Source organism: Pinus tabuliformis, chromosome 4_1, assembly GCF_031772625.1.
Source record: "Pinus tabuliformis cultivar Carrire ecotype Pingquan chromosome 4_1, CPIR1, whole genome shotgun sequence".
Classification (NCBI taxonomy): domain Eukaryota; kingdom Viridiplantae; phylum Streptophyta; class Pinopsida; order Pinales; family Pinaceae; genus Pinus; species Pinus tabuliformis.
Genome location: NC_142303.1, coordinates 682,231,286 through 682,244,879, shown reverse-complemented (window position 1 = coordinate 682,244,879; position 13,594 = coordinate 682,231,286). Strand labels below are relative to the sequence as shown.

The 13,594-nt window shown below is 39.3% G+C and overlaps 1 pseudogene; it reads right to left on the bottom strand.

The window, feature by feature from the left end:
* Positions 1 to 9,167: 9,167 nt before the first annotated feature.
* On the bottom strand, positions 9,168 to 10,907 carry LOC149177966 (cytochrome P450 94B3 pseudogene; annotated as a pseudogene).
* Between the last annotated feature and the right edge of the window lie 2,687 nt (positions 10,908 to 13,594).

The window sequence follows — 13,594 nt, the reverse complement described above, 5'->3', positions numbered from 1 at the left end:
GTAAATATGATATATAATTATATATTTGTAATTTGTAATTTTAAGTATGACATGAAATTAAATTGTAAACTAAATTGGATCATGTACGAATGAATTTAACACAACGGCAAAATATGTGAATGAATTTATGTATGATTGTAATTTTTTTTTTTTTTGTAAGCAAAGGCGTGATTCTGCGTTTCTATTACTGTAACATAGGAAACATATACATATGGCCGGTCTCAACCCGCCCCGAAGGGAAACCGGGTTTCTTGACCACCTGAAATTCTTAACAGCCATCCAAAAATAAAATACCATCAGTCTTTCTACCCATGCTATATATCCATTTATCCAAAAATAGAGTACCAACAGTCTTTCTCCCCATGCTATATATCCATCTACTCTTCCTACAGTCAAACTAAGTATCTTTTGAGTCATGCATAACAAGTATATCTAAATAAAACTGAAAGCAAAAAAACCTCTTTTCAGCTGCTCCATCTTCTGCTAAGTCCGTGCCTCCAGATTGGCTTCGTTCTCAGTCTTAACACCCATGCCACTAGCTTGAAGAAACTTCAGGATCTCATCCATCTTCCTATCTTGCATCATTAAGGTGACTTGAAGATTTTTCAGCTCCTTCTTCATGACAGGTATACCCTGAGCCAATTCTACCATTTCCATGGCTACCTGTTCAAGTGCTTTAGCTAATAATCTTTTCATGCCCCAATAGACATGCAAGGATTGTTTGTATAATGTCATCCTCCCTCTTGTATGTCCTGGATCAGGCAAATATGACTCCCAATCCTCCATTTCTGACCCTGAATGTTCCTGCATTGCTTCCTCTTCCAAATGTTCAATAATTCTTCGAATGTTTGGGTGAGTGTTTTGATGATAAGCCTCTTCTGCCTCCTGCAATTTCTTTTTCATATCTCTCTTACCTCGCTTCCTACCTCTGGCCTCACTAACCGTCTCTTCCTCAAACTCAGCTCTTGCAGTCCTGCCCCTCTTCCTCCTCGCCCGCTCAGACTCCCTCTGCCCCGCTGGCTGACAAATTCTTCTTCTGCCCGCGCATTCCCCGTCTCCTCCCCCGCGGCCACCCACCTGTCGTTCCTCGCTTCCTCATACTCCTCATCTTCTTCCCGTCTTCATCCTCATTCCTCTGTCCCTTTCCCCGCCTATCTTTACTTTCTTGTCCACGCCGGGGTTCTTCGTCCACAAGATAGTCCCTTATGTCAAAATCCGTCTCTGAATCATCTGAAATATTAAGCATAATTTTCCTGATGGTCTCCTCTACCTGGTTCTTGCCTTTCGCCTCTCGACTGGCCTCCTTGCTCCTCGTCCAGCGCCCTACATCCCTATCCTGACCCTCCGCCATTTCCTCGTCCCCCGTTAGCACCGAAAACCTCTCACTGCTCTTCCCCGCCCTACAGTTCCCAATTAATCCCCAACTCCGATTCATTCGCATGCATGCAAAGCTGAATGCATTGCCAATCGGCCACCTTGGTTTCCTATAGCTTCGTTTCAACCCAAATTCGTCATTACTCCGCAATCTATTTGTGTTTTCATAATTGGATTCAATCGCCATCACTCTGACAGGGTGTCCTCTCGTCCTCGGTTGCCCAGTCCCATTTCCTTCTTGGAATGATCAATGGGGCCTTGGGTTTATTACTCCAACCGCTCTGAGTATTAATACCATACGCGCGAACCTGCAAACTCTCTCCACCATCATGAGCTATGGTACGTGTATCCCTCCTTGTCATAATCCGTAGGTGGTTATGTATTCCCCGCTGGCACATTCGCATCATGTAAATCCCGGTTTAATATATCGTTTAACTCTGTCCACCGCGGATCGTCTTTTACCGACCTCCAACTACTATCGATCCGCCTATCCACGCCTCCACTTCCCCAATTCGCCATAAGGTCCGCTGCCCTGTTTCCATCTCGTAATACATGGTTAATAATCGTGTATTCAATCCCCCGCAGCAATCCTTCAATGTCTTGTATTATTCCTGCGGTCCTCCAGCTTCTTGCAACATGGTCCCAGCACTTGCCATCCCTTAGTTTTCTCAACATGTCTACCACAATCCTGGAGTCTCCGACAATTTCCAGATTCAAATATCTATTTCTAACCGCGATACGCAGTCCCTGGTAAACAGCCCACAGCTCCGCCTCATTATTCGTCATGTCTCCCCCAAAATCAGCATATATCCATCTTGTAGACCCACTACTATCCCTAAAAATGCCTCCCAGACCTGCTTGTCCGGGGTTACCTTTCGATGCCCCATCAAAACTTAATTTAATCCTTCCTTCTCCAGGCAAACTAAAATGATTGGGACTCTGCACTCCACCTAGGGGTCGTTTCCTTGTATTCGGGTAGATCATTGTTATATCCAAATTAAGTTTCGATACTATTTGCTGCTCTTCCGGATTCAACTTCCAGTCCTGTTCATCCCAAACTTCAGATAACACTGTTTCCTTGATTGACCTACATACTGCCTCCCAAATGCTCGATTCCTGACTCCTTTTATCTTGAAAAATTCTGCGATTACGCTCTTTCCAAGTTTCCCAAACTGTAAACCCCACTGCCAGAGTCCATATCCTTCTTACCACCTTACTTTGGAAATTCCCTTTTTCCATTGAAGCAAAGTATTCCTATGATTCTTCGGATCCCTGTTTGTTTTACCAAATAATATCCTGATCTCCTCCCACAACCCTCGAATAAATAGGCATTTGTTCATTATATGCTCCTGAGTCTCAGTTTCCTTATTACAAAGATAACATTTTGATGGCCCATTCATACCTCTCTTCTGAATATTATCCCACGTCAGTATCCTCCCTCTACACACCAGCCAAACAAAATACGTTACTTTTGGCCACCACTTACTTTGCCAAATCCTTTTCCATTCCACTGGATCCTCCTCTCTTTCCTCCCTTGTTGCCCAATAATATGCTTCTTTGACTGTAAACAGACCCTTCATCGCCTTCCCCCATCTAAGAATATCCTTACCATCTCTAATTTTAATTTTTCTGGAATCTAATTCCTTAATATACAGCTGGCCAACCTCTTGACTTATAGTGTCATCGAAATCTTCTGGTCTTTTCCAAACTCTCCATAAGTCATTCTCTGCTCCATCCTTCCAATAATCCCTGACATACTGCAGTCCTGCTCTTTGCGCCCCTTGTTGGACTATATGCAGATTGGGGATACGATTCATGTGATCCCGCTGTTGCCATCCTTCCTCCCAAAACCATGCTACTCTTCCATCTCGGATTTCCCAGAAGGCAAGGTTCCTAACAAGCTCCCGATTAGTACTAGCTAGCTCCCACATTGGTGACCCCCTTGGAACTTCATCAATTCGTAAACGCCCTTCAATGGAATCAGGCATTCCATATTTCCTATTCCATATATTTTTCCATACATCTATACCCCCCTGTACCCAGCGCCACCATAACTTCGCCCCTAAAACCTTATTGACAATTTCAGGATCCCGTACACCCAATCCCCCTTCCTCTTTCCGTTTTATTACATTCTTCCAGGAGACCAAAGTCCATTTCTTCTGCTGTTTAGGGCCCCCCCAAAGAAATTTACCCATTATTTCTCTCATTTTAGAAAAGATCCCTTTTGGAGCTGCCATAAGTGATAAGGAGTATATGGGAATAGCTGATAAAACCGATTTCAACAGAACAATTTTACTGGCTATATTCAATAGTCTAAACGACCAGTTAGCTAGTCGTTTTCTTAACTTTTCCAATAGATTCTGCCAATTTTTGATACGATTAGGGTTCATATCTAGTTGAATGCCCAGATACTTTGTGGGTAATACTCCCTGCCTGAAACCTAGGACTCGGGTTAAATGTATTTTAACAACCTCAGGTGAATTGAAAATAAATGTACAGGACTTATCGTTATTGATCTCCATACCTGATGCGCTCCCAAAGAGTTCAAGAACCCTCTTAAAACTTCGGACCTCCCTCAACGAAGCTTCACCGAATAGCATCAGATCATCAACAAACTGTTGATGTGTGATAATCAAATTGTTTCCCCATAACCTAATTCCTTTTATTCGCCCCTCGCTGACTTCTTTTTTAATGATTCGGCTCAATCCTTCCATAGCCAAAATAAATAAAAATGGTGAGATTGGGTCCCCCTGTCGAATACCCCTGGTGGCCTTGAATATATCTGTAGGAATACCATTCACCAAGATTGAAAAATTAGGTGTAGATATCATGCTGACAATCCACGCTATCCATCTGTTCTCAAAACCAAAAGCACGCAAAACCTCTCTAAGATATTCCCAACTCAGCCGATCGTATGCCTTAGATAAATCCAATTTCATTAACATCCCTTTCTGCTTTCTTCTCTTCAACGAATGAATAACCTCCTGAGAGACCACAATGCCATCCAATATTTGCCGGCCTTCCACAAAGCCAGTTTGTTCAGGTGCTATTAGATTGGATAATAGAGGTTTCAGCCGCTTTACTATAAGTGTGGAGATGATCTTATAAATAACATTACACAGTGCTATGGGTCGAAATCCCTGTGGTTCCTCCGATGTATTACTTTTAGGAATCAAAGTCAAAAAAGTCGAGTTGATCCCAGGCCATATCCGCTGTCTCAGACGTGATTCTTCCACTGCCTCCAATATCTCATTCCCCAGAAAATGCCAACTAGCCTGAAAGAATTCCACTGTATACCCATCCGGCCCTGGGGCTTTATTTGTACTCATACCCATCACAACTTCACTCAATTCTTCCATGGTTATTGCCCTCATTAATGATTTATTTTGTTCCTCAGTTACTATTCGTGGAATCTCACTGCAAATCTTATTAATAGCTTCTCCTCGGGTCCTTTGGTTTTCTGTTAATATCCCTTTAAAATAATCTACCAAAGTTTTCTCTATATCCTTCTGTTCAATTACTCTTTCCCCCTCAGCATTTTTGATTGAGAAAATTCTGTTTCGTTGCCTGCATTGGATCATGGCCTGATGAAAGAATTTAGTATTCCTTTCTCCTTCCCTGAGCCATCTTATCCGTGATTTTTGCCTCCACAATATCTCCTCCTGCTTTCTTCTCTCTTCTAACTGACTTATAAGTCTGCCTTCCTCCCTACTTTTTTCTTCATCCCTACCTTCTATGATAATATTTTGTTGGAGGTCCTCCATCTCACCTTCTAATTTCAATTTTGCTTCAAAGATATTCCCGAATTCTTTCCTATTCCACTCTTTTATTGTCTTTTTAAGTTCTTTGAGCTTCAACTGTACCGTATGCATCTTTCCATTACCCCTGCAGTCACTCCGACTCCACCAGTCCTCGACTTTCTTTATGAATTGTGGATCTCTAAGCCAAAAGGATTCAAAACGAAAAGGCTTCCTCCCTTTCACCTGCTTAATATCGATATCCAATCTTATGGGCCAGTGATCAGACCCAAGACAGGGGAGAATTTTTGCTTCAATAAATACATCCCGGTTCAAAATTTGCTCTGACAATAAAAATCTATCAAGCCTCGAGGCAATTTGATTCTGCCCCCCTCTGCGATTGTTCCAGGTAAAAATCCCATTTGTTGTATGGATGTCAACCAGCCTCAGGTCTCGAATCATATCATTGAAGTCTTCCATAGTCTGATCCTCCCTCCTTACTCCCCCTCGCTTTTCTCCTAAATTCCTTATGATGTTAAAATCCCCTCCAACTATCCATGGGATATACGGGATAAAACTTCTCATGGTATATATATTTCTCAAAAAATCGTTCCTTTCTCTATAATTATGGGGTCCATATACACCTGTAAATAAGATTCTTTCTCCCATCCCCACTAATCGAAATACACCTGAAAGGATTCTAGGTAAGCTAAACCAATGATCAAAAATTACCTCTTCCGGGTTCCACAAAATAGCTAGACCCCCTGCTGTTGCTACTGCATCCAAGGCCATAACCTCATATCCAATTTTCAAATTGTTTATCAATGCTTCCAACTGCTGACTCTCCATTTTTGTTTCCTGAATGACCACAATGTTTGGCTTCTCTCTCCTTATTCTGTCCTGCAAATATCTCTGTTTCCCTTTACTATTTAACCCCCTAATATTCCAACTTAACACAATCATTTATAACTTTTTAGGTGTTTGTAAGAATACCTCAGACAGAGGTATTACCCTTCCTGAATTCACAAGAGTCTCCCCCACTGCTTGAATTGATTCGTTTAATGTTCGTCTCCCTTTTTATTGTAAAATTGAATGGTAAAGTAAATTAAATTATATAATACAAATTTGGATAGTAGAGTTGACCCTTTTTGTTTTTAATTTTGAACTGCGTATTGTATATTTTCTTTATCAAATCCGAGAAAATGTCACGCTGTGATCCCAGACCATCAATGCCATAATTGTACACGAATAGATAGGATTGCATCCTTTTCTACAGGGTTCTCGAAAGCTTATGATTTATTAAGTAAATTCATTTTTTAAATGCTTATTTTCTTATGCACATTTGTTTTCATATTCAGTGAAACATATCTCGACAATGTACATAGTTTATTAGTCCCTGCCATCTGGCAATGGGCAGGGACTATAGTAATCGGAAAGCCTTCCTTTAGCATTAGTTCGACTCTGTTATATGGTGGTTATTACAAAGTTATACAAAGTTCTCAATCGTGCTTTGCCGAGATAACCAAAGTCTCCGAAGTTATTGTGCTTTGCCATCTTATTTGGCCTCTTCCCGAGGCGGAAGAGGCTGGAGCATAGCCTAAATTGCTTTAGGTCTTGTTCATTATCACTGACCGTCAACGGTTTCATGTTAATGTTAACATTAATTTGTATTATCGGCACAATCGTTTGCAGGTTAGGCTAAAAACATGGTTATATCATATTTGCGCTTCACATTCAGAAATTTAAAAATTTAGCTTGCAAGTAATGCTAGCATTAAATCAAAAAATCAAATGTCAATCATAGTATATCTCTTTAGTATACTAGAGAACAAGCATCTCGCTGTCTCTGCATGTACAGCTGCCACGGCTTCGTCGACAACGGCTATGGCTTCGACAACTGCTATGGCTTTTTCCAAGTGTCCTGATCCATTGAAGTTCTGACCTTTAGAAAACGAAGCATGCAATTGCAGGAGTGGGAGCAACGGAGGAGTGGCAGAAATGGAGAGAGCGTTGGTTCCTATACCACGTTTTGGAGAATGAAGTTGTGCCGCTCCTTTCATTTGCACCTGCACCACAGAACACAAGGGATAAAACTTATGCACCACAGAAGACAAGGTATAAAACTTATCGGTATCGTTGAATTTTACCAGGTTCATAGAATTAATTTTGCCCCACAGAAAATCTGGGATGAATAGAATGAGTGTGCTTTGCATAAAATTCAAAAATGATACGACTTTGTTTATCATGCTATGAAGTTACTAGAATTCGTTTATCATGCAGTCACGACATTCGTTTCATAAAAATGACAGAGGTGGCAGGCGGTATCCTTCCGCATATCAGGCGACAAAGCATATTTCCTAGGCTGCGGCTTCTACGGAGCTCAGGACACGCGACAGGCTTTTCCTTCGTGCACTGTACAGTGACTGGCATAGGACCACTTTACCTGGGCCGCGCCATGGGACAATACTCGCGTATTGTCTATGCTTATTCCTACTTCGACGACATAATTGCAGGGTGGGACGACTGGGAGCAAACCAGTAAAGAAGGGTGCGTATGAATTAGACAAGTATTTACGTTTTTTAGTGATTACCGACTCACATACATGATAAACACCTAATCTAATTCATACATCTAATGGTTTGTTTAGTTAATTCATCTGGTTTTGATGATAAATTATACTACTTGGTTTATAAATGTTCGTAGAAATTTTATTTTTTTCAAAGTTGTGAATTTATTAATATATTCAAAATATATTTTAAATAATAAAAAATTATATTTACAGATTTTCATTAAAAAATTATTTTACCTATTAGTTATATTAAGGGGCCAATAATTATTGTATTGGGTAATTGCAGAACTGTAGCTCTATTAAATTCTTAATTTTACTGGGTGAAAGAGTTGTATCCTCTATTTTTCATGTGAATGTAATTTTTTGTGTTTTGAAATCATAATTTGAAGTATATTTTGACGTGATATCCAATTTATTTTTACCGCACAACCATTATATCTCATTATATTTTTTTTCTTCTCTCATGTGTGTAAATTTGTTTGAGTTTTAACTCTCTGTTAGTACTGCAAGTCACAATGTGAATTAATCTCTGCGACTCTTATGTGAAAGAAATTCGTCGGCCTCGACTTTCAATTTACATCGATTCAAACTTTGCTTTTTAGAACAAAAAATGTGAATTTTCTGTAATATCAAGGAATTTCTCTATTTAAGTGAGTCCACACCCGCATAATTTTATTTCAGACACGATGTAAAATCATAAAATCTGTAATTTATTCGTAATAAATATAAGTCTAATATATTTCATTGTTTATATTAGGATATTATAATATATTGTATTTTTTTTAAGTTTTTGTTGATCCTCGATGAATTAAACTTGTTAATTTGAAACATGTGAATTAAAAATTTTTGTCGCAGCTTGGTATGGGGTAAGAGGAACCATTTAAGGCAGAAGCAAGAGAAAGGGAAGCATACAAGTAAACAACAAAGGCTAAAGAAACTTTATTCGCAGGGTTGATTTATAAGCTATCGTTTCATCCGTTTACCCCTATGCGAAGCAAGCAACAAAAGAAGATAGAAGAAATTTAAACAAGGACCAGATTTTTTCTCTATTTTGTTCATGCTACTTACTATTTTTCTAGACGATGCAAGGCCAAACTGGATGCCTGTCAAAGTCGACTGCGAGAACCGAGCAACTTCTTCCAAGCATGAAACAAAGTAAACTTCCCGGCTGGTCTTTCCTTTTGCAGGGACCAGTGCTGCTCATTTCCCTCCTCTGCTGCCGAATGACATCTATGGGGAACTCGTGCACAGCTTTTACTGCGCAGCAGAACCCAGTGTTGAGCATCCTAATCCTATTTATATTCCATACCAATCAGATCAGCGCAGTGGAGCGTAGAGCGCTGAGCTCAGTTGCTACATCGAAAGCCTGCGTGAACTCCGAAACAGAAAGGCAACTTTGCATATATTATCAAACGTGAAACGCTGCAGAATGTCCTGAAAATCCAATCCTCTGCCCGTCTGGCTGGCCTCATCAAGAATTGGTAGGAGTCAATCCGTGACCTCTTCGACGACTCGCAAAATAAATTCCCCCAGAGAGCGAGTGTTGAACTCGTAGCTGGTAACCTTGTGCTGCAATTTCCACGCATTCTCATCGGAATTAACGATCCCCTTCCCCAACAAATCGTGCAGGATGGCCGTAAAGGGCTTCCCCTTTAGATAATTGTTGAATTGGGTCTTCAGTATATACTTAATATTCTCAGGATTCGCCGTCACAACAGTCCGAACAGTGCCTAGTTGCTCGAGCAGAATGGTCTACGTGGGGAATTCTGCGAACATTTCTGCGTACCATTGAAGAAAGCGGCCTAACCCATGACTAGATATGATATCGGGCCGGAAACAAGCCTGGGACGAGACAGAATTCTACAGAAAACGTAAACCATGAGTACCAGCGGCAGCAACACCCCAAGCGGCAGATTAACAACAGCGCTACGTGTCAGTTAGCATACTATTTGGCCTCGCCTAAACATCGCAGTGTGTCGTTTGGGCAGAGAGGGAGGGTGACGGAAACCGTTGAGAGCTAAATCTTTGTGAATAATGGCATGTTTGGACTTTAGGGTTGTAGTTCTTTTTGGTACAAAACATAGGCAACACCCTTGGTTAATTAGGAATTATTTTCCATAATTTTTAGGATTTAAAAAAATAACGATAAATTGATTTTAGAAATTATTTTCAATAACTTGTACGATTAAAAACATAATGATAATGATAATTTGTATTATATAATAGGTAGATTAAAATTTGGTTTTATGCTTGAGATTGAGGTTAATGTTATTTATTAAGATGTTACTTTTACATATATAATTTAGATTGGAATTTCAATTATAATTAGTACAAAATATTGATTTACTTTTTAATGCGCTCTTGCTTAAAACATTTATCTACTTTTGATTATACCTTTACTGAGTGTCCAAATGACATTGGAATCACTGAGATTGAGGTTAATGTTATTTATTAAGATGTTACTTTTACATATATATAATTTAGGTTGGAATTTCAATTATAAAATATTGATTTGCTTGTTAATGCGCTTTTGCTTTAAAACACTATCTACTTTTGATTATACCTTTACTCTGTGTCCAAATGACATTGGAAGTAGACTGTTTTTTTTTCTTTTAATCGTACTGCTACTTCCTTAGCATCGAAAAGATTTTGGAAGTTGAACCCAACGTTCAGGAAATTGTACTTCATATTGTATCTTATTTAATCAAATAAGAATTCATGCTTGTTCTTTTATTTTGGTTTGCACATTTCAACGATGGCATCAAAGCCAGTCTTATTAGAAACGCGTAAAATCTACCCTTCCCCCTCTCTAAGTTTGTCAGATCTGCTTTCTGAGATCACCCCGCTCGACTCGAACTCGTAACTCGGCCAAAAACGAGTGCTTTTACGTTTATACTCCTACGGGCTTTCGCTTTTCCCTCAAGTCATGCTTTTCTTCAAGTCGTGCTTGTCATCTTTATCCACTGAGCTCCGCGAGCCCCCCGATAAGCAAGCCCTCCTAGTTTCACAATTGCTAAGAATAAGTATGCATAAATGACAATTAGTAGGCGTAAGTGAAGAGAAGCAGGCATAAATGAATATTAGGACAGTAAGAAAAGTAGGCAAAATAACATTACAGAAGGAACCCACTGGAGAAAACACATTCTAGATGCAGGAACTCACCGAATCAATCTGTGTACGATTGAGGATGGCAGTTGGTGATACGGAATGCATGGAAAGAGTGGGCATCACACAATCAATGCTGTCTCCGGTTATATAGGGAATTTAGCACATTGTTGACATGGGATGCTCTTCTCATAATCTATATATATATATATGGAATCGATGTTTATAAAAGGGGGGGGCTTATCAATAGTATAGATGGTAGGGCTTTAAACGAGGGTAGGCAATTGGCATAAAAAAAGAAATATCAATGGGTCCGGCTTGGGCCTCGCCCTTGAGACATCAATCTTCGGTTCAAAATCAAAATAGAATGAGTTGTTATGCGCGTTATACCTGTGACTTAGAATGGATATATATGGCTTCGCTTTCCTTCCATATTTCGCTTTGAAAGCACGCACGCAGATTAATAAACCTGTTTATCTGATCACATAACCTTCATAGCTGTTTTAAATAAATTTATATAGACTCTTTGTAACAAGAGCTGCAGGCAGCCGGAATTCCTGCCGGACATGAAAAAAATTAATAAAACATAATGTGTAGCTTGTTCCTCTATCCACTTAGCTGTTGCAGCTATTTGGAGCGCTGATGATAAAATGCATACTGCTATATACCAGTATAAAAGGGCTGCATCTAAATCCTTGTTTTAAAACTTAAAATATACGAATCTTTGTGATGCGAAAGAACATAAATCCCATGCTTATATTTCTATTACTATTAGAAGCTTCCGGAATTCCAAGACAGTCATCTTGGTTCAAGCATTTAAAAGAACGCTGGGGGTGCTGATGCACTTGTTGGATCTACCTAGGTTGGCCATGAATAAAGAGAATATGGTGCAATAAGAATAGTTCGGCCTAGTTCATGCTCTGGATGGAGATCCGCTACATAAGGCCAAGTGGATGCCAGAGCTGCTAGGCTAAGAGACTCTGCTCGGTTACTCTGGGTGGTCTGGTGCGCCTAGTGATCATGTTCATATACGCAATATATGCATATCTACCTGGTTGTTCATATATGATGTGACATAGAGATGTGGAATCTCTGGATTTCCATGGAGACGTTGCATTAGTTGATCTGGAGATCCCGCGTTGAACGTGGTCTGGTGCCGGTCGATGCCAGAGCTGCTAGGTTCAGCTCCACTTGGACCTACTCGACTGGGCTCCTGGGAATCTAAGTCCTGGCAATGCTATGCAATGCTATGGCAGCAGGTTCACTCGCATGGATAAGTTTGCACCTATGTAGAGGTTCCTAGACAATATAGCCATCATCATCTCTACGTCTCACAAGCTCGCATATCTACTTGGCTCCTACCTAGAATCTAGTTCCACTAGCTCTATAAGACATTTTCACATAGGATATATGAACTATAGGAACTGTATGAATCTATAGCTTTGTTGTACGTGGATCATGAAACGTACCTATTCGAACGAAGCCTTGCATCCCTCCCTCGATGATAGTAGCTGGGTGGACTATTGGATACGGAACATAGAACTACCAAGCGAGGGAGATAAACCTGGGATCGGGTCTTGAACTATCTTTGCATTTACTAGACTCGACCCAGTCAAAATATTGAGCCAGTCAAGGCAGGGACTTGCTGCGATGCAACTTCCCTTGTTTTAATATACACGGAAATTCACTACTAATGTACAAAGATATTTTATTATACAAATTCCATGGAGCTGTAGAAATTAATATAGTTAAAAATATAGGTATATTATTATATTACAGGGATACACATATTTAGAAATTAAATGTAGCTAAAAATAAATGTATATCATTATATTACTTAAATTACAGGGATACACATATATATTCGAAAATTAAATATAGTTAAAAATAAAGGTATATTATTATATTACTTAAGTTACAGGGATACACATATTTATAGTGTTTGAGAGATTTAGCCAATTTCAAATATGAATAGGGAGGTTGAGATATTCTATCAACATCTATTTATAAATCTACAACTAATTTTAAATTACACGTGGAAGAATTATCTTCCAACACTTTCCCTTAATTCTTACATGCACAATTACAACACATTATAATAAAAATAAAAATCATCTTTGTCTCACTAGGCTTCATCAGCAACTCTACCCACTCTGCAAGCTCTTTCTTTCTCCACATCTCCGAGTTTACCTTACAAATTATTTAAAGTACACCTGATTGAAACCATCAATGATCAACTTTTCAATGTCAACAATATTGACAACTTGGCTCGTCGGGGCTTCACGATAAAAGTTGTCAAGTGATGAACCATCCTATAGACCAATCACCATCTGTCGGATATTCTGTTTTCGGCTATCCATCAGTGGCTAGGCAGACGGTCTGAATATTGAATGTGTTCAAAAACTAATATAACAACTTGATATATTTCACAGACGGTCTGAATATTGAATGTGTTCAAAAACTAATCTAACAACTTGATATATTTCACACATGGATGTCATTCTGTACCCTGTAGTTGTTGTTTACGGTTTCTGAGTCCCCAGAACAAAAAACCATAACAATATAAACATAATCTAACTAGTGACATGTCCAATGGTTTCCAAGTGAATTTGAATTATGCAACACTGTACAATAATCGATTATGCACCAAGTATAACTTAGATACAACATACATCATTGATAGCTTAAAAGAGTTTGAGCGGTTCTACATTGATCTCATCTTTTACTACCATAATCTGAGAAGTCCTCAAAGCTTTCTTTTGGCAAGTCTTCAACAGTAACTAAGCTAGTAGATTCTTTTAATTTCCCAT